Raw genomic sequence first — 19615 nt, 5'->3', positions numbered from 1 at the left:
AGATGTCAGGAGCTTGCTATTTGGAGAGACTGGAAGGGAACCAGGCCTGTTTAGTCTGAGGGAACAGCTTCCCCGCCATTGATCCATGGCCAAGTCTTTGCCACTGACATCCTGGCTGGCTTTGGCATGGCTGCGGTCCCAATGCTTATACACACTCTTCAAAATCCCCACCTCCTCCTCCTCTCTCTTCTACAGTTTCTAAGCAGGCTCTTCCATAATTCTAACAGCCTGTCTCTTCCAAGCGTAGAATACAGACCCTCCAAGGGTCCCTGTTTTCCAGGGACAGTCCCACATTTCCAGAAGTCGTCCCAGTTTCTGATTCGATCCCAGAATGTCCTGCTTCTCCTTAGCTTGTCCCTATTTTCATCGGAGAAATGTTGGAGGGTATGGAGTTATGCGACCCATGAGCCAAGGAGATAAGTAATTACACAACCTTTAGAAGACATCTGAAGGCAGCCCTGTATAGGAAAGTTTTTTTAAAATGTTTTATTATGTTTATAAATACAGTGGAACCTCGGTTTTCAAGTGTCTCAGAAGCCATACGATTAGGAAAGCCAAAAACCCGGAAGTGAATGCTTCCATTTTCAAACGCATCTCACAAGTCAAACGGCTTCTGAGGGATGTTTCTCCATTTTCTCAATGGAATTTGCCGACCGCCCATTGCGCCTCAGTGGTCGAACATTTCAGAAGTCGAACGGTATTCTGGAACGGATTATGTTCAGCAACCGAGGTTCCACTATGTTGGAAGCTGCCCAGAATGGCTAGGACAATTATTATTATGGAATAGGATGTCCCTATTTTCATTGGAGAAATGTCACAGGGTATGAGAATATATGGAAGACTGGCTTCTCAGGCCCAGCATTTCAGATTTCACTCAGGAATAGAACTGCGATGTCACACGCAGCAAAGTTCAAGGGCCAGTCCTTTGGCTACATTCAAATAGTGAAGAAGCTGTCGCTTTTAGGAGTATCTTTTTGATACTGTGTTGTCTGCCTCAGGGGCAATTCAACAAGAATTCCACTCTTTTATAATTCTTTATTGATTTAAAAATTTACATATCTATACATATACATATCTAAATTTTCATTCTCTGCATAATTTTCTTTTTCTTCATACGATTCAGCAGGAATTCCAGTTAGGTCAGGAAAGTTTGGCCAGAATGAGAATGGTGTTAGTGGGTGTACGTCAGTCCCCAGTTCAAATCTCACCTCAGCCATGAGTTCATTGGATAGCCTTGGACAAGTGATTCTCAGCCTCAGTCTTATATCTGCAATATGGGGATAACAATACTGCCCTACTTTATCCCCAACCTGGAACCCACCAGGGGGACCCATATTTTAATGTTTTTACCATAAATTTGTATGGTGGTAATGGTGCCATTGCAACCCACTTCAGACCAGGCCACAACTTGGTAGACTCACTAACTGAAGGCCAATGCCCTCCTTTATGGAACTGCTACCAGGGTTTCTGAGGTAATGCAGTTGGCTGAGATAATGTCTGTGAAGTGTGGTAAATAATTCCCTGTTAAAATACCAGCACTAGCACTTAGGAAGCTATCTGGTACTATCTGTCTATTTAGGCTAGTGTGGTCTACTTGGACAGGCAGTGTATCTCCAGGGTTCTCCGGCAGAAGGTCTTTCACATCACCCCTTCCCTGATCTGTTTAACTGAAGAGTTTGAACCTGGAAAATACTGCATAGAAACCATGTATTCATTCATTGAGCTATTCTTCCTCCCTACAACGGTGTGTACACACAGAGAGAGACAGACAGACAGACAGACACACCCACACACCCCTTGGGCAGGCCTTGTCTAGGATTGGAATCCAATACTTATTTCAGCCTAAGTGAGACTCTAGAAGCTAGACCCAACATGTGGGTACCACACTATGATTCACATGGATAGCACAGACCCCTTAGACACCCCAAGACCCCTTCCTCCTTTGAAAAAAAAAATAAAGGGTTTTTGAGTGTGTGTTTTCGGGTGTGTGTTTTCTGTTGCTTGGTTGGGTTAGCAATTTCTGTTTTGGGGTTCCTGCTCTTCTAGCTGTGTTTTATTGGTGATATGGGGAGAGGCTATAGATGTTCCACCGGGGTTTTTTTAGGAGGGGGATTTCTCTGCATTGTCCATTGCTTTTCTTTTTTGTGAAAATGGGCATTTTGTGGTGGCCACAACAGATCTCTAGATGTACCCCATGCCCCCTAAAAAGTGGTGGATCCCCAGAACCTAGACCAGCAAGGCAGGAAAGCTGTTGTAGGTGTGGGGCTACCCCTTTTAGAAGCCAATCTGAGGTCTAGTTTGCATGAACAGCAGCTGAGGTGGGAAATTTTCTCTGGTGACTTCATACTTCTCCATGAAAAACAAAACAAAACTCCTCTCTTTGGAAAACTAGCACATTCTCCTGTTGCTTTTGTTGAATGGAGGACCATTCAGTCATGTTACCCTCCCCTAACTTGCAGTCTAAGGTCCAGGAAAAGTTTCACCACCTCATCTGTTTTTCATGTGAACTGCAGCTCCCATGGTGCTGGAGAGGGTGGGGAAGTGAACTGCTGGCTGGGGGAAAGTACGAACTGGAACTGCCAGAAAAGCAATGGAGTAAAACTGAAGGAAGACTCGACCTTAGTCCAGGATTCCAAGAACTGAGCAAAATCTTGGCGGTCTCTGAAGGGAGGCTCCCAGCCTAAGCATGGGTTACAGCAGGGGGAAAAAAGGTATTATTAATCCATTTGAACATTGCTGTACTATCTTTCCAACCCTCACAGCGGCTTACAAAAATAAACAGTGAAAGCACAGTACAAAACCAAGAACAGAAAACAAAAGAAATGCAGTGATCTTCTGAAAAGGCTACTGTGATTGCGAGATTGCCTTACCCCCGTATATTGCCCACTTAACAGCCACATAATACCCATTCCACGTTTGTAAGAAATTGTAGCACTGCTCATATTTTGGAATCCCATGCCTATCGACAGTACCCTTTCCAGCCCCTGATAAAAACATTTTTGTTTAGACAAGCCTACCCAGAAGGCTGAAATGTGTTTTAATCCATTTTTAGCTTATTGTTTATTTTATTTTTATTTTTTTAAAAAATTGGAATATTTGAAATAGTAGCTTTTACCATTTTTTACTGAAAATTTTATTGTTTCCCCCCTTTTAGTAAACTACTTTGAAGTTGTTTTAACAAGCAGGCATATATACATTTTATGAAATATATATATTTTTAAAAAAATTAAAGTTATGCCAATTATAGAGGATCTGTTTTAATTCTGCTGCATCAGATTTTTACTGAGACATCATGAAACAGCAAATAATGTCTGTGTGTGGTTTATCATTTTCTACCTGGGGTGGGGGGTGGGGATCACAACCTGGGGGGGTTGGGGGAGATAAATGACAATAGGAAGTGGTATGAAATGACATTCAAATTTCCAAAGTTGGTAACTGTTATGTACTGAGTTGAATAGGATCCAAACTGAAGCAGTCTGATTGGTCCTAGAACAATAGGATCCAAATTGCAGCAGTCTGATTAGTCCTAGAACAATAGGATTGAGAATGCAGCAGTCTGAGTGGTCCTAGAACAATGCAGCAGTATGATTGGTTGGCAGGAACCACCCAATCCTGCTCCAGATAGAAGTGAATCCACAACCTGATTGGCTTACAGTAGAATTCCGGAATTAGCCAATCATGTGCAGCCCATTGTGTAAATAATGTATATAAAGCAGATACTGTGAAGGGACTTTCATTCATTCCTCCTCAGCACTATGAGCTGAATAAAGAGCATGAAATCACTTTGCGACTCTGAGTATATTTCAGTAACTGCTGGGATCTGTTTTTTATCTCATGCAAAGTATAAACATGAAACAGAGCCTAATTATAAGTTGGGGTGGGCATGAAATCAGCAAGGGCGCTAATACTTGGGAGAAGCTATATTCTCTTCAGTGGAAAACAAGGTGGAGAGGTATCCCAAATAAACTTGCTAAATATCCCATTAATCTTTTGAAAATACACTTAGGGAATATATAGTGGAACACCATTAAGTATGTATATTATCCATGGCAGAACATTCATCTTAACTGCCCCAAATACTAAATTTACAGTAGGTAGCGCCCATCTTTCCAAATCGCTGGAAAAATCCTTCAGCACCCTAATTAAATTCCTTTTAATCATTTGAGAAATCTCTCTCAGAACCAAAATACCTAGATACGTTATGCCCTCTGGGCACAAATAAAATTGCCATTGGGTGTATATAGTTGATGGTCTACCATAAGCCCGCTGGCATTAATTCAGAGTTCAACCAGTTTTATACCCTGAAATTCTACCAAAACCATTCTTTCTTTTCTTCCTTCTTCTCCTCCTTTCTCCTTTCCTTTCCGTTCATTTATAATCCCCTCCCCCACACCCTTTGTTAAAACTGGAAATAAAAAATCCTTTTTTAAAAAGGGAGGAATATTTGGGTACTGGAGGAGAAGGTGGCAAGTCTCAGAGGCCCATCATCTTTCGATTACCATCTTCACCTCTGTGTAGAAAGGCTTCTTCCCTTTGTCGCTGGACTTTCCTGTCCCCTTCTCTGCTCCTCTCATCTGTCCTTTTGAGCTCATACTCCAACGGCGAATGGAATGATCTTTCTCAACAACTTGGCTGTCCTAATTTTTGCAGGGGTGGGGGTGGTTAGAGGTGGAAGGATGCCTTGAGCATCAATTCTCATACAGGGAACGGCAGAGACGATGGGATAGAAAATCGGGAATGGCGTCAGATGCAGGCTGCAGGATGCCCTTGGCTGCTCCTGGCCAAAGCCAGTGGGCAGACCAGTCTCCCAGAAATGAAACAGCATGACAAAAATATGAGGGGGTAGGGGGGGAGCAGCTCTCCCCAAAATTAGTCAAGGCAGGTCATTTATGTTTGACCTGCAGCTGGTCATCAATTAAAGCTGCAAAATCTATGTTGAGAAGCGGCTCTTCCTCTTCCTCCTAAGGGAAACAGGAGAACAGCAACTGATAAGAAGAAAATGAAGAAAGTGAAATAGGTGGGCCATCTGAACATGTTTAAGTACATCAGTCTGTGTTTTCATCTTTGCTGCTTTCCCTCTTCCTATCCAGGTATCGCCATCCATCTACTGATCCGTCTCTGTTTCCATTTGTCCATCTGTCAGGAACTAATTGGGTCTGCATTCCCTCATTCAGACCAGATCCTTCTGCGTAGCCAAGGCTTCCTCTCACGCTTCCTTTCAGCTTTCCAAAGGATTTATTGCTTGGTGTGTTCTCAGCGAGAGAAATGCAGTGCCTTGATCCTGTTTAAATGCTACGTCCTCTTAACTGTTTGTTTGTTGACCTATATGGCCATGCATTCCTTAGTAATAAATAGCATTCTGCACATGCACAGAGGCACTCACCCCACCTTTATATGTAAAATGGTTCCTGGGATGGTCTCTTTTAAACTCTGATTAAATTTAATTGTGGTTTGAAACGTGCAGGAATTTACCTATTGTAAAAGGCTGGATGCTGGCGCTTCAGTTAATCAGTTTGTTTATTAGGATTCTTAGGACACTTCCATGCTTGGAGCAGGCAGTACAAATCCCAAACAGCCTTTGTTTTGCATGTGATCTATACTTGGGGTAAGAAGGTGACGTCTTCTGATCGATGACCTCAGCCAGAAAATCTCCCCATCTTGTCAGTTCAGCAAAATCTCAGGATACCATAAAACATACAATGAGAGTATCCAACATAGGCAGCCAACTACAAGCCCCAAAATGGTGTGAGTATAGTTATGATATCTCAATGGACAAAAGCATGCAAACAAGTAAAACAACATAAAACAGAAAGAAATGGTTAATAGCCTGTTTTGACCTTATCAAGTTTGTCCAGGCTAGCCTACTTCCTTGGGAAGAGACTTTTCAGATTAATCTTCATAGGGAAATATGCCAGATTATTCCTCCCACTTGTCCGTGAATGTCAAGATTTGGTCTTATTATAAAACTGTTTCTCTGTAAACATAACTTGTAGTTACAGCATATCCCATTCCAAACAATAATAAACAACAAGCAGACTAAAAAAAAAACCTTCTTACTGCAGCTGAAGATTGGATATATGATAGCCTGGGCAAACGTAGCCATGTTACGTATTTGCATGGTTTTGAAAACATCACAGTTATATCCACAGAATTATTGGGGCTTGTCGCTGGTTGCTTGTGCAGGTCAGCAGATTCCCCACCCCAATAAAAGCTTCTTTGAATGTATAACACAGACCGGATAGGACGTATCTTAAGGAAGAGATACTCTCAAGCTGGAATCATGGGCAATTTACCAGGAATCAGATTGTGAGTGTGTACCTGCAGGCAGAATCTGGAGCCCCCAGCAAACAAAAAAAGTCTGCTCTTTGGACCCAATAAGGGCAGAAGACCAGGCTCCTAGTATTTGCACACGGCTTGGCAAATGTGGAGGTCTTATAAAAAAAAGGTAAAGGTACCCCTGCCTGTACGGGCCAGTCTTGTCAGACTCTAGGGTTGTGCGCTCATCTCACTTAAGAGGCCGGGGGCCAGCGCTGTCTGCAGACACTTCCGGGTCACGTGGTCAGCGTGACGAAGCTGCTCCGGCGAACCGGCACCAGCACAGCACGCGGAACGCCATTTACCTTCCCGCTATAAAGCGGTTCCTATTTATCTACTTGCACTTAAGGGTGCTTTCGAACTGCTAGCTGGGCAGGAGCTGGGACCGAAAAACGGGAGCTCACCCCGCCGCGGGGATTCGAACTGCCGACCATACGATCGGCAAGTCCTAGGCACTGAGGTTTTACCCACAGCGCCACCCGCGTCCCTTACACGGGCTCCCTTGCTCCCTTACTCTGAGGCCGCCTCAGCTCCTGGCAACCAGCACCCCCCTGGCCAGCCCCAGAGGCACCATTCGCCTGAGGAGCATGTAGCCAGGGCTGCTGCAACAAACAGCTGTGCAAGCCCTTGGCAGGCATAGACGGGCATCAGAGAGGGCATCAGAGGAGGGAATGAAGGAAGGAAAGAGGGACAGAGGCTGGTGTTGCCTGCAGCACTCCTGAACATCATTCAAGGCACCCCAGGGTGCCACAGCACACTGGCTGAAAACCACTGTTCTACTGGATCAGTTCTATGCTGAGAATGGTCTACACTGTAAGAACATAAGAGCAGCCTTGTTGGATCAGGCCAAAGGCCCAACTAGTCCAGAATTAAGTTCTTAAAGCAGCCAGCTAGATACCTACAAGCAGGAACTTCAGGCAACAATATTCTCCTCTTACAGTGGAAACAGAACATAACCATCAGGGTTAGTAGCCGATGAAAGTCTTATCCTCCAGGGGTGGTCCATGGTGGTAGATATCCAGGTATTCTGCAGTAGACTGATGCATGGGCATAGCCGGGGTTTATTTTAGGGGGGCAGGACACCCACCTCTCCTGTTCCAGAACCAACGTAATTGGTCAGTTCACAGAAGCAACACCCATCGCTCATTCGGGTTGCCAGTTGCATCACTAGAATGTGCCACAACATCATCCAAGTGACCTCAGCAAGCGTTTCCATTCCAAATATTCTGATTATTTCTACTGTATTAGTATTTTAATTTATTTACTTGATTGGGGGCAGTTGCCCCCCTGCCCACACCCATAGATCAGTGAGGGGCTCTGACTCCCATTTGCTTAACAGCAACAACAAAAACTGCTTTAACCATCTAAATGAGGCTGTTGTGATGAAGAAATCTGATTAGGAATGGACTTTTATGAAAGCTCAGTTCAGTTCTTGCTTTGAAAATGAACCCCTAGGCTCAGGATGTGCTCATAGAATCATAGAATCATAGAGTTGGAAGAGACCACAAGGGCCATCGAGTCCAACCCCCTGCCAAGCAGGAAACAGAGGCAGCCTGTTCCTTGAAACCAACTGTCCTCAGCTACAAGGCAAGACTAAGGCAACTGCAGTTTGGGAAATGGATGAGATATTATGGGGAAATGTTATAACATTCTGAAGAGCATGGGCAATGGGGATAGAGATACCGTATACGAAAAATTGTATACAGTACTGCCCATCCATAGAAAATATCAAGGCAGAATACAAACAGAACGTAAACTACATAAGAACAATACAAATATTGTGTTCCTTTCTTATAATATTAGAAATGGGAAGAAAAAGTCATCCAATGAAGTTGATGATCTGGATGAAAGGAATTAATGTTTCATACAATGCATAACCAACTTAGGGAATTTTTCATCACAAGAAACAGTGATGGTGGCTGCTATCTCTGAAGAGGGTGTGTGTACGTTTAAATAAAGAATTAGAGACAAAGTCATGGGTCTACCAGCATCTACTAGCCATGACAGCTATATTTGTTTGTTCCACCGTCAACAATTGAAACCCTTCCGTTTTCAAAAACTTCCAGGGCAAAGAACAGTGTTTGAGATGTTTGAAATGCTTAAATGCAAATTAGCAAATGAAAAACATAATGAAACCAATATTCTGCATAATGAAAACCAAGATTTTGGGCCAAGCTGTTGAACAGATTTTGGCCAGCCTGTTGAGTAAGCTGCCTCCTAAAATAATCAGAATATATAATAGCTAGGACTTCATTACCTATTGACTGATTTTCAAATGTTTATGCCACCCAGAAAACAAGTGAAGGCCAAAAAGATGCTGGTTGACAACTCCCTTCTCCAATTCATGAAGCCAGTACCTGGAGGCTCACTTTAGCAAGGCTTCTACTTAATTCCAAAAACGAATGGATAACTTCAGTGTCAAGGTGGCCTCAGTCATAAAAAAAATACATTTACCTATAAATAAACCTCATAAACCCTAAGACAGACCAGAGAAAACAACTAGCAATGTTGAGAAGGTAAGAAGACACTGGTTACCTCTTTATTGCACTTCAGACATGCTACATAATTCAGCCACAAAGTTTAACAAGCCTTGGCCAAAATGCACATAACTAAGTTCAGAAAAGGATGAGACGAATTCACAAAGGGCAAGAATAACAATGCTAGCTAGCTATGAGGCAAAGTCAGCCCCTAAAATACGGTACTTGCAGAGCAAGCAACCCTCTGGAAGACATAATCTAAGCAGCCTTTCTCAACCTGTGGGTCCCCAGATGTTGTTGGACTACAACTCCCATCACCCCTAGCTAGCAAGGCCAGAGCTCAGGGATGATGGGAGTAGTAGTCCAACAACATCTGGGGACCCACAGGTTGAGAACTGCTGAAAGGGGTCCCCAGTTCTGGACACTGGGAAAGACCCCCAAGTCTTTGTGTGAACTCATGAGTGTGTCTCAGAATTAGGGAATTGTGGAGCACACATACACTGATGTAGGCTGAGCCTAGTCCATGCCAGGGAATCGTTGGCCCGCGTCCTCAGATCCAGAGAGAGAGTAAAAGAAAACTCCAGGAAAGATCCTTCTTTGGAGGAAAGCAGTTTTATTCTCTGTGCACAGGAGACAGCCAGCAGAATAAATTCTGAAAAACTGACTGCCCAGAAAATATACCTCTGCAGACTTTCTTATACCTTGAGTGGGCTTTCTCCCTCCTCCCCAATCAACTGGAAAGTTTTCAACTTATTTTTAGCATGTCTATAGCCCTCTAAACAGCCCTCCCTATTGTTCCCTATAGTGTCTTTCTAAGCGTCCTGCATCCTCCCGTCTCCTCCTCCCGTCTCCCCGTATGTGTCCTTTTTATCTTGCATTCCTTCGGTAAGAAAGCGAGGCTATTCTGGCTATTTCGAGCCTCTGTCTTATCTTGCATTCCTTCGAGGGGCCTTCTTTTTGCAGGTGAAATTATTTCTAGCTAAGAAATTGACTTAGACAGAAAATATAGAAGATCCTTCTTAGGTACAAGGTACAAGGTATAGAAAGCATATAGAAAGCATATAGAAAGCAACCCTTCCCTCTCCCTTCACTCCCTCCTCTTCTTATGAACAACCTAATACTTAGGTTCGTTCTGGGGTAGGGGTCTATAATCTCTCATGAAAGCAAGCACGCGAGGTCCCATCATGCGAGACATGATCTTCTCCATCATATTTTGCATACATTGCATCAAGCAGGGCATACAGAAGCAGAAAAGCAATAGAAGCATTATTGGGCCTATCACCATAGTAAATATTCTCCCCATCCATCCACCATCGGGCAACCAAGAATATAACCAATTCCATGGATCACCTTCTGTAGTTTTTAGCGGGTTTTCAGCTATCATTGTTTCCATGTGGTAATGAACTAACGCACAAACTCCTCTCTATGTTGAAGATGTTACCAATGGGAATTCTATGTAGCATCAAACCTGGCAAGGGGGTATGTGCATACACAGCCAACAATTGGAGAGATTTAACATTGTGGTGAACTTCCTCAAGGGTGAGAGCCTACCGGTGAGCTGATGCTCCCACTATGTGGGTCAATTTTTCTACTAACCCTGTTGGGTGGATTGAACTCTCGTGCTGCCTCCCTAGTGACCAGAGCAAATGGAAGCTGAAATCCTGGGGTGGCAATTCTTACTGGCACTTGTTTAGCAATTTCAATGCACACCTGGTTAAGGCTCCCACCCCTGCAATACTTGCATTAAGATAGGTTCCGCCCCATCTATCACCTGGATTAAGAGTAGGACCTGGTCTATCAAATGAGGTTGGTACAGTGCTCTACCTCCTAGATAACAGTTGACTACCCTCCCACAACAGCAAGAGCGGTCCAGAAGATTTCGATCGTCTCTGCAACTTCCCGTATGAGCACTCTCCACGCGTGCTGGACAGTGGTGTGGGAGAGGAGCCACAACGGGGCAGTGGGGTGTCTCAATATGGCAATCTCATCAAACTCCAGTTTCCAATAGCCAAAGAGCACGCCATCTCTTACCACCGGCAAGACGAACCAGTCGTAGCAGAGGCCAGCAGGCCAATAGGGTTGGTATGGTTCGGTAGGGTCAGGGCAATAAGACATAGAGCAAGTCAATAAAGAAAATAAGAGAGAAAAGAGAAAGTCTTTGTAACTGTCCTTGTGATGATTAGTCGCAGGATCTCGTTGCCCGTGGCCTAACGCTTTTTCCCTGGTAGCGTCAGACACAAGGTGATGATCAACTTCAGAGGGTCAGCAGGATTTCTCTTGCAAGTCCAGACACCCTTCTTTAGATGCGTGTGATGTACCCAGGGGATCACCTCGACTACTTTCACTGCAGTTGGGGATGAGGGGGTCGCCAGACGCTGCCACCCAGAGGAACTGGTGAACCGGCTCAGCGAGACTGCCGTGTGACTGCAGGCGTACGCTCGAGGGAACACCTGGAAAGGAAGCAAACACACACAACAAACACAGGGATTGCACTTGTTCTTGGGTGATGTGATCTCCCATCTGCCCCAAACTGGTGGGGATGTCTCGGACGAAAGGGGTCGGCCTGCCATATAGAAGTTCAAAGGGTGATAGTTCTCAGTCTTTTGGTTGGCGCACAGGGCACATTTTGGGATATAGAATATTCTCCCAAGGTGTGCTTTAGCAGCTGGGCCTCCCAAATGGGTGGACTCGTGGTAATTCTTTACAATTGTGCTGGCCAGATGTTGGGGCACAAAAACACGGCTGTCTGGTCCTTCCTGGAGCGTTGCTCCTTCTTGGCTGGTCCACTGCTGTTCATCAAGGGTGTAATGTGGTTCCACATCGTCTGGAGTGAGTTCTGGGATTATTCTTTTGGCATAGCAGGCATTTCCTGGAAATCTGGGCTGCCAGTTGATAAAGGTTGGCTATATAGACATACTTCTTCAGCTGCTTGGTTGTGGCATCTGGCCCCATGTGGGTTGACTCATGGTATCTCTGAGTTATCTGCCGGGGCAGGGACTCTGGAATCCATATCCTGTCATCAGGGGTGAGGTACCATCCTTCTTTGGACAATGTCAACTCCTGGGCATCTGCAGTGTCCCTTTCCTGCTTTGTGTAGGCCGGCTTGTCAACGGTGTTTAAAATCTCTTCTGGGATTAGTGCTCCAATGATCGGGGCTGGGGCCAGTTCTCGGGCTGCTTCCTTGGCTACTTTGTTTGCCAATCGGCTTCCTCTGGCCACTTCCCCTGGTCCAATTTTGTGTCCATAACAATGGACAACTGCCACTGCCTCGGGTTCCCATACAGCATCCAGAAGGTTCAATAAAGCTTGTGGGTGGGTCACCTGGTTTCCTCTGGAGGTAAGCAAACCTCTTTCTTTCCATAAGGCTCCATGGGCATGTAAAGTCAGGAATGCATACTTAAATGTTTATCTTCTGTCCCTTTGCCAGGCTCAGGACTCTGGTAAGCGCAGTTAGTTCTGCCAGCTGGGCCAATGTTCCAGGCGGGAGTGACTTTGCTTCAATCACCTGGTCTTCCAGGGCTACCACTGCATAGCCTGCCTTCCGCCGTCCAGTCTCAACAAAGCTGCTTCCATCTATAAACCATGATGGCCATTGGGGATCTGCTTCATCTTTAAGGTCAGGCCTGCTAGAATACACCTCATTCATTACTTCAATGCAGTCATGCGTGGGCTCCTCACCTTCTCCTACCGGTAATAGGGTAGCTGGGTTGAGGGCTGTGGTGACTTGGAATTTCTAACGCGGATGTAGTAGCATCTGACATTTCCTCATTTTAGCCTGGGAGAAGAAATAGGTGCCTTTCGGCAGATGGCACACTGATTCTTTCCTAAGTGGCCTCGCCCTCCTCTTCTTCTCCTAACGGTGGACTTCCCGTCTTCAGGGCCATCAACTTCTTTGCCTGGTACTTCTTCTTTTTCTTCTGGGTCTCTTTTTCCCTCTAATTATAAATGGTCTGGGCTAATTCCAGCATCCATTCAAGGGTGTGGCCCATAAAAAAAAACCTTCATTTTTTTGGTGGATATCGGGCGCCGCTTGGGCTACAAAGGCAGTTTTTATGATAGGGGCATTGGCAGCCTCATCTGGGTCCACAGGGATATACTGGTGGTAGGCTTTCTTCAGCCTCTTTAAGTAGGCTTCAGGGGCCTCCTCTGTTCCTTGCATTCTCATGTGTGCTCGGGCTTCAGAACTCTAAGCCATGTTGCAAATTTCAGTTCATTTGCCAGTGTCTGTAGAAAGAGCAATGCACTCCTTGCTTTCTGGCAAAGTTTCAAATTCCTCAAAGTATCAATTCCTATGCCGCAGCTCCTTTCAGAGTAAAATTGCACCTTAAAAGAAAAACTTGACAAAGTTTACAGAAAGTATTCACTTGCTTTTTAAGAAAGTCACTTTTCCAGGTTAGTACTTTGGGGCAGGGGGGTGGTTAACTCTTGGCCTTCTAGGTTTTTGTGGCTGAACTGTAAATCCAGAAAGTGTGAGGTTCAGGGTAGCTGGCTGAATGCAGCAGTGTCCTTCTTGGAATAGCTGCCAAAAGATAACGCTCTGAAGCTGCCTCCAAGCGCCTGGCACAAGGAGGAAAAAAAAAAAAAAGGCGAAGAAAAAAAAAAGCTGATGTCCTGTTACTTGCATGAATGAGAAACAGTTAGTTCACTTGCTTCTGCAACAGTCTTTGAGCAAATCATTTTCAGAAACCTCATTCTGTGTGCCGAGCAACCATTGTTGGACCAGGGCCAGGCAGCTTCTGGGAACCTGCGTTTGTTGGGCCTGGTTTATCCTAGTAAGTTTTTTTCGTCTCTCAGGACTGGAGAGGTGGGGTTCAGGCCATGGGGTATCCCTGCACAGATCCCTGTTCTTGCCCTCTGCCTTGGTTTTTCTGGAGTTCAGAGCTGGGCTTGTGGCTGTAGCGCTGAGGCTCATGGCTGGGTACATAGGCATCGGAACTTTGGTTACTGTTCCCACCCTGTGGGGAGTGGGGTGTGTCGGGCGTGGGGCCTTTGGGCATTCCATTTTCCAGTGACCCTCTTGCCTGCAGATGGCGCACTGGCTTTTTCCCTAGGCGTTCTCTGCCCCTCCCGTGGACACCCTCGCTCACTCTGAGATTGCATTTTTGGCTTTTTGGCTGTTTGAAGACAAACCCCTAATTATTTTGGCCAGGTCCTCTTCGAAAGAAGGATTCTGATTTAAGGTGCTTGGAGGTCTGTGGTCCTGGGCATCGGATGACTCCAGGGGGTCATACACTCAGTGGAGTGGGGCCATCAAAGTGGAGTTTTAGCTGCCTCAATTGCAACTATTAGTATTGTCCGCTGCCCTGAGGGCACTTATCTTGCAGATTTCCTCAATGGTCAGTATTGTAATCCCGTTTAATTGTCTTTTTTTTTTTTAACAGTTCTGTCCTATGCGGCTCTCAAAGCCTTCCCTTCTGTTTCTTTCTGCCAGTTCACATCCTTGCATTGTGCTGCTTCTAGAACTCAAGAAGCCACATGGTTCTACATACTGAAACACTCTTTTGGACTGCTTGTCCACTTCACCTTCTGAATTCTTCATTCTCTATACCACCTTCTTCTTCACTTTCCTCTTCTCTTTCTTTTCTCCCTCAGTCTCTTTTCTTGGGGGTTGGGTAGGGGAAACCTCATTTAGCCCTGGTGCAGTTGCTGCATAGGGTGGAGGGGGGCTAATTATTCCTTCCTCCTTTTCTTCTGGGACTTCTCTTCTGGGACTGGCAAAACTGCTGGCTTTTTAACTTGTACTTGCTGCCATACTGGGCACAGTTTGGCATGGCACAGGTAATCACAGTTCTACTTTTCTTGAGCCATGGGAGACGGTCAGGAACTCCACATAAGTGTTGGAGTCTATTTTTTTCATCAGGTTTTTAAAATCCCCAATCTTCTCCCTTCGTGGCATCTTTTCAATTTCATAGAATCATAGAATCATAGAGTTGGAAGAGACCACAAGGGTCATCGAGTCCAACCCCCTGCCAAGCAGGAAACACCATCAGAGCACTCCTGACATATGGTTGTCAAGCCTCTGCTTAAAGACCTCCAAAGTAGGAGACTCCACCACACTCCTTGGCAGCAAATTCCAGCAAATTTGTTCAGGAAAGCATTGCAGGGGGGGTCATGGGAGTTGTTTTACTGCATTTTCTCCATGACCCTGGAACACTTGGACACTTGGGATACTGGGACACTCCCTCCTCCTAACGTGATTTTTTCACTCAGTCACAGGCCAGACGTTGCTTTCAACGTCTCACACACTCAAAACATTCACTGGAGTGTCCCCACTCGCACATTCAGAAAAACCCATGCACCTTCCCCAACCCTTTTTTCCCCCCAAAAACCAAAATCACAACCGGCAGTGCTTCACAACTTCGACCGGGGCCCAAGAGCACCTTTTTTTACTGCTTCTTCTGGGCACAAAACCAACAACCAACCATAACCGGCAGCGCTTAAACTTCAACCGGGGCCCTAGCAGCACCCTTTGCTGCTTTTTCTGGGCACAAAACCAACAACCAACCATAACCGGCAGCGCTTAGACTTCAACCGGGGCCCTAGCAGCACCCTTTGCTGCTTTTTCTGGGCACAAAACCAACAACCAGTGGCACTTCTTCTACCCTGCTGGCGGAGCTGATCAGGCTCTCTTTTTGCTCACACCTATCCTTGTGGAGCTTGCTCCCACCTATACCCTGTGGAGCTTACCTTTTCCGCTGCGGACCTGTCCCCTCGGCGCCGTCCTCTTTCCTCCCTCGACCTGGGTCCTTGCTCCGGAGCGGTGTGGCTGGTTCCCCCCACAAATTGGCAGGTGCGCGCGTGGAGCCTGCAATCACCGATCCGAGCTGTCCACCAGGTCGAGCCTGGCTCTCTCCAGCCCTCTGAGTTGGGGCAGATTCCCGGTCAGGGAACCAAGATGTAGGCTGAGCCTAGTCCATGCCAGGGAATCGTTGGCCCGCGTCCTCAGATCCAGAGAGAGAGTAAAAGAAAACTCCAGGAAAGATCCTTCTTTGGAGGAAAGCAGTTTTATTCTCTGTGCACAGGAGACAGCCAGCAGAATAAATTCTGAAAAACTGACTGCCCAGAAAATATACCTCTGCAGACTTTCTTATACCTTGAGTGGGCTTTCTCCCTCCTCCCCAATCAACTGGAAAGTTTTCAACTTATTTTTAGCATGTCTATAGCCCTCTAAACAGCCCTCCCTATTGTTCCCTATAGTGTCTTTCTAAGCGTCCTGCATCCTCCCGTCTCCTCCTCCCGTCTCCCCGTATGTGTCCTTTTTATCTTGCATTCCTTCGGTAAGAAAGCGAGGCTATTCTGGCTATTTCGAGCCCCTGTCTTATCTTGCATTCCTTCGAGGGGCCTTCTTTTTGCAGGTGAAATTATTTCTAGCTAAGAAATTGACTTAGACAGAAAATATAGAAGATCCTTCTTAGGTACAAGGTACAAGGTATAGAAAGCATATAGAAAGCATATAGAAAGCAACCCTTCCCTCTCCCTTCACTACAATTGTCAGGGCAAAGCACAATACAGTATCAAATTCAGGATGACTCAGACACTGAAGTCTTAAGAGTCAGTTCCGTTTACAGGTTTTTTCTTATTCTTTGCAAAAGCGCTCTTGGATGTTTATTGGTATAAGTAAACACAGCGAGTGTTTTCACACAAGGCACAAAAAGAGCAGTTGACCCTTTCACTCTTTTCTATGAATATGATGAGGAAGAGAAAGTGAAAGAAACTTGAAACCTGAAAGCACATGCCAGCCAACAAAAGTTTTCATATTTGCATTATGGATATGGGAAATAGAAACAAACGAAGTCCTCTTTTAGGTTCAGCATGGGACTCTTAATCTCAGGGCAATGGGTGTGAACCACAGGTTGGGCAAAAAGATTCCTGCATCTCAGGGGGTTGAATAGGATCGCGGCCCTCGTGATCCCTTCCAATTCTATGATTCCATGCCTCTACGATCAAGGCTGAAGACAACTTCTGCAATGTCAGGGATGCACTTTCCAGCCTCGCCGCTAGATTATGAGCATTGCTACCAGCCAAGAAGGGACATGGGTGGCGCTGTGGGTTAAACCACAGAGCCTAGGACTTGCCGATCAGAAGGTTGGCAGTTCGAATCCCCGCAACAGGCTGAGCTCCCATTGCTCGGTCCCTGCTCCTGCCAACCTAGCAGTTCGAAAGCACATCAACGTGCAAGTAGATAAATAGGTACCGCTCCGACGGGAAGGTAAACGGCGTTTCCATGCGCTGCTCTGGTTCGCCAGAAGCAGCTTAGTCATGCTGGCCACATGACCCGGAAGCTGTACGCCGGCTCCCTCGGCCAATAAAGCGAGATGAGCGCCGCAACCCCAGAGTCGGTCACGACTGGACCTAATGGTCAGGGGTCCCTTTACCTTTACCAGCCAAAAAGGACACATTTCCTGAGATGAGGGAAGTTACCGTACTTTAATCAGCAACCATGAGTTCCCAAGCGGCATGGTCCTTGTGCAACTTCTTGTTCAAGGATGGCTGGGAGAACTTGCACAAGTAGGAGGCAGAATAGTGCCTGAATTAGAATGAAGACAACCCACTTTATTATGGCACACCCTTTTGCAAACTACAGCATCAATGTAATCCTCAGTCTCAGGTATGTACTGTATATGCACATGGTTTCCATGGTATAGAAGGAAAGCACATGAAATCACCACCACCCTGCCGAAACTAAGCAGGTCTGGGTCTTGTCAGTGCATGCATGGGTGGCCACCTTTGGCTCCTTGATAGAAGATAAGGCAAATATAAAAGTAAGTAAATAAAATAAAATTGGGAAAAAATTGTTGTAAGGGGTGTGGAATTGTGGTCCTAGGGAAATTAAATGCACAGAGTACAGATAGTGAGCGACTCAATTAGAGCTGGAATGTATGCAAGATAAGCAGAGTAACCCTTTGCAAAAGCAATGATAGTTCAGCCCTGAGAGGGAACAATAAAAAGATTACTTGGCTAATACACTCTGTAGATGTACATTTCCTCAGGCATCTGGATCCTGCCACTGTTGGGAGATACAATACAGGGCTTAGTGGACTTGACTCAGTGCAGCTGCTCTTTTACTCTTACCGGTAACAGCCCCCCACCCCAATAGAAACAATAAAGAAAGGTGAGGGTGGGGTTTGCCAAACAGGATCTATTTAATTGCTTTTAAGATTCATTTCAATGCAAATAATTTGGGCAGGGCCAGACCTAAAGAACATTTACCCAACCCAAGGATTGCAACATTATCATAGCCGTGGATGGAAATCAAGAATGACAAAACAGAGCAAATAAAATGAGACAAAACTGGTTACCCAGTTGGAACTACTCCCCCTTCAAAGGTCCCTTGGCATGGATAAACAGCATAAAGACAGAGAAGCAAATTATCAAGTTTTTAAAACGTGTTCCTTTTCAATAACCCAACTCAGTTTTCTTTATTTTAAATAAGCAGCTAACTCAAAAGGGTTCTTATCTTACTTGCAAAATTGCAAGCATCTGAGTACATTTATATCTTCCTGTTACTACTCCAGTTGGTTGACTTTGCTATATGTTTTCCCCCTTAAGGGTCAACCATTAATACGATCCTGAAATACAGACTCACTAGAAGATTCTGTTGAAGTTAAAGTGCCTTGTGTCAAGGGCTGTGACACTCCCATCATCCATAGCAAGCTGTATGCCATGATATTGACAGCCAGGAGGCATACAGTGATGCACTCTGTATCCCTATACCACAATGTGCTTCAGTTGGTAGCATTGGCAAGTTTGCAATCTTCTACTTGGGCCGCGTGTACATTTTCAGTGACACACAATGTAGCGACACACAAGAACTTTCTGGGGAAATATTTCAAATTCTGAAGAGCGAGCATCAAATATTTAGGGTCCGGCCCTGTACAGAACCGAGGAAATATTTAAATACTTAGGCACCGTCAGCCAACAGTTAAGCCCTTGAGTGACAAAGTGTCTGGAATGGTTTCCCCAGTCCTGACGCTTCCAGTGCTTAATTTCTAAAATGAGAGACAGCTGCTGTGTGGATTTTAGAATGCACAGTCAATTATATGTAGCATGTGCATCTCACACATATAGGCAACGGCGATACACCCTGTAGCAGATGTTAAGCAAGTACAGCCAGAGACACAGCCCAAGACATTGTGGTGCCTGAGGCAGAAAATCTAAACTGCCACCCCCACTGGTGAAAGATAAAATAAAACAAACATAGCCATTGACAGTTTGCTGCCCTTTAATGATACCCAAAACTCTGCTCTCTGAGGAAAGACACTGTACCCTGCCTAATAGTGTGACTAGGTACAGCCACCCTCCCTAGACTGTGTGAATGAACATTGAGTGTGAATGTCTCGTACTGATGAATACTACTCTGATGTAAGACGACCAGCTAAACAGTGCCATGACCCAGTTTCCTTGCACCGTAAAATAACTGCTTTCTGAAGTTTATGGTTGATTTCCTCACATGTGGCCTGGATTTGCTGCCAGGGTGGAATCAGAACTGGCTTTACCCAGGAGAAAATCTGAACTCCCAAGGAACTATTATTACCCCAAGAGAATTTATGTAAAGGCTATGATAACATTTACATGAGCAGATTTAAGGCACTTGTGGCCCCACATTTGCTTACTTGGGGGACGGCAATATTGAGTCAATTTCACCCTGTCATCGACTTCAGATTTTGTTCTCTCTGCCATACCGAAGAGTTGTATACAGGAAGTAGGTCTTTGCATGGCTGGGAGAATGGCTTCAGGCCTTCTGGGGGTAATTAAAGAGCAAAACCAAGGCTGATGAACTGTGGATTGCTTGGAATGTTTCTATATATTCTAGTAGCAGTCCC

At 45.3% G+C, this 19615-nt stretch overlaps 1 long non-coding RNA gene across 1 annotated transcript in view; it reads right to left on the bottom strand.

Moving 5' to 3' along the window:
- Positions 1-3813: 3813 nt before the first annotated feature.
- Positions 3814-19615, bottom strand: part of LOC310700694 — a 109204-nt gene continuing 93402 nt past the window's right edge. The window contains exons 3-4 of the long non-coding RNA XR_014522724.1: positions 17219-19533; positions 3814-4961 (exon numbers count right to left, since the gene is read on the bottom strand). This is a non-coding gene — a long non-coding RNA (uncharacterized lncRNA). The remainder of the gene's footprint in view (positions 4962-17218; positions 19534-19615) is intronic.

The sequence above is a fragment of the Podarcis liolepis genome, assembly GCF_965112155.1.
Source record: "Podarcis liolepis genome assembly, chromosome: 2".
Classification (NCBI taxonomy): Eukaryota; Metazoa; Chordata; class Lepidosauria; order Squamata; family Lacertidae; genus Podarcis; species Podarcis liolepis.
The sequence above is the reverse complement of the archived record's forward strand: the minus strand, read 5'-3'. Positions and strand labels throughout refer to the sequence as shown.